Genomic DNA, 2,201 nt, shown 5'->3' with positions numbered 1-2,201 from the left:
TGGTTAAAATTGACAAAGAATTGATGTCTTTAACCTCTCCTCCTACATCTTGACATTTGTTTGATGCTGGCAAATGCTTACAGGGGTTACTGGCATAGGACAGAAGAGTGATATGGGACCATTTGTTCCCTTAGCTATCCATCACATTATGTGAAATTTACACAACATGGAAAGAAGAACGTTACAAATAACAGAAACCTATGCATTCTGCATACCTGCTAATTCAAAATGAAGACTCCTAGTTATTACTGGGTGTCATAGCAACATGATTACAAATATGTGCAGTCATTCAAGAAGCTGCAAGATTATATGAATACTAATGCTCTCTTTTCACTAACCTGTCCTTGGTTTTCTCTCCCAACTCCTCAAGCAAAGTTTGCTAAATCCCATTCATCAAAAGCAATTAGATGCTCTAACCCATTTTCTGGAAGTTTTCAAGAAAAAGGTAGATGTCATACTGAGTGACGTAGGTTAGTGGGCATGATGGAGATGGACTGATGGTTGGACTAGCTGATCTTAGTTGTCTTTTCCAATCTTGGTGATTCTATGCTGCTCAGTGGTAAGCATTTAGTTATATACAGATCAGCCGTACATAGCAGTCACCACTAAATTGTGTTATTTCATTTACACCAAAACTATTATTCCCCCAAGTGACAAACAAACAAACAAACAAACAAACAAAAACCAAAACCAACAACAATCAGTAAGGTACTGTGTATACAAAAGCATATAGTTGGTCCCGTTTAGCATTAACAAGTTGTAATGACGAAGTAAAAAGGAAAATCCATGATTACAGAATAGATGTAGGTCTAACTAGTATGACCAGATTTTGCTGAAGGACCACATCTAAGCACAGCTATTTTACAAGCTCAATAATGAATGCAAATGAACTCACCCTTCACCGAGGCAAGATGAGGGAATGTTATTGGTGAACCCTTTATGATCCAATTCTGCAAATGTTCGATGCATTTTTTCTTGCCACATGTCAATACATTGACTTAATTGACTTCCACAGAAAGTTACATCCATAACATTAGTAGAACAATTTAGTGCTTAAAAGGCCAAACATGTATACAAGAATGCACAGAGATGGTATTTTTCATGAACTTATATGAAAAGTTTGGAATTGCTGGTGTATTCAACAGCTAAGGAGATCAAGTAGTGTAGAACAACTATATGCCTTTTAACAGCCTTCTCAAAAGACAGAGAAGGAAGTTTTTGGGAAGTACTGTGGGGAGGCTGAGGGGAGGCCTGATGGCGGCTGCAGCTCCTCACAGGGAGCAATGCTGAGCTCTGCTCAATGGGGACAGTGACAGGGCCTGAGGGAATGGCATGGAGCTGTGTCAGGGGAGGGTCCAGTTCGGGGTTAGGAAGTTCTTCAAGAGTGTGGTGGGCACTGGCACAAGAACATTTGGACTATATTTTCAGACACAGGGCTTGAATTTTGGGTGGTCTTGTGTGGAGCCAGCAATTGATGATCCTTGTGTGTCCCTTCTGACTCAGAATATCCTGTTTCCTTGATTATAAGGAGGGAAACACACCAATGCTGACACGTCTCATGTTATTGTAGCCACCATGTGTTGATATGAATTTTTATATTTTAGGACACAATATAAGCTTGTAGTATTTATGACAGGAGCGTGTCAGCAATTACACAGTACAGATTTACCAGTTTCAGAACTTTCCATTCTACCAGTGTACAAAAATGGCATAGCTGACCTAGAAGTCCTGTTTCTGAATCAGGAGGAAGCACTTGATGGGGAATTGTTCGTGCAGGGTCTTCTTGCTCCTGGCAATGCTTTGTGAAACTGCTTCATCTTTCTGTGCTTTCATTTCCAATCTGTTCAGCAACAGTGCCGACGCAGAGGGCTGGATGCTACTGTCGCTACGTAGCTGTAGCAGGGAGCCATAGGATGCTGCAGAGATAACGATATCCATGTAAACGAGCTCATCTTCTACATTTCTCTTCCTGCCAAGAAGGCAGAGAACTGACCGACGAGACTTTAGCGGCACAAAGGTGAGATGTCCCGAGACGTCTCACTGACTGTTCGCCGACACACGTCGTGCCATCGCGGTGCGTCAGACACGTTGGTGAACTCAGAGCTCTGTCAGAGCGCGCGCACGGCGGCGACTCGGCGCGCAGCCGCTCAGCAGCGGGAGGAGCGCGGAGGCCGGAGGGGCGGGCGCGGCCTACATTGCCC

The 2,201-nt window shown here is 43.3% G+C and overlaps 1 long non-coding RNA gene across 1 annotated transcript; it reads right to left on the bottom strand.

Moving 5' to 3' along the window:
* Nucleotides 1-3: 3 nt before the first annotated feature.
* Nucleotides 4-2,195, bottom strand: LOC116216741. Its single transcript, XR_004160109.1, has 2 exons — nucleotides 1,994-2,195; nucleotides 4-1,916 (listed from the first exon to the last, which is right to left on the bottom strand). It is a non-coding gene; the product is annotated as an uncharacterized LOC116216741 (long non-coding RNA).
* Nucleotides 2,196-2,201: the final 6 nt, after the last annotated feature.

This window comes from Meleagris gallopavo, chromosome 1 (assembly GCF_000146605.3).
Source record: "Meleagris gallopavo isolate NT-WF06-2002-E0010 breed Aviagen turkey brand Nicholas breeding stock chromosome 1, Turkey_5.1, whole genome shotgun sequence".
Taxonomy (NCBI): Eukaryota; Metazoa; Chordata; class Aves; order Galliformes; family Phasianidae; genus Meleagris; species Meleagris gallopavo.
Note: the sequence above shows the minus strand (reverse complement) of the source record. Positions and strands in the feature narration are given on the sequence as shown.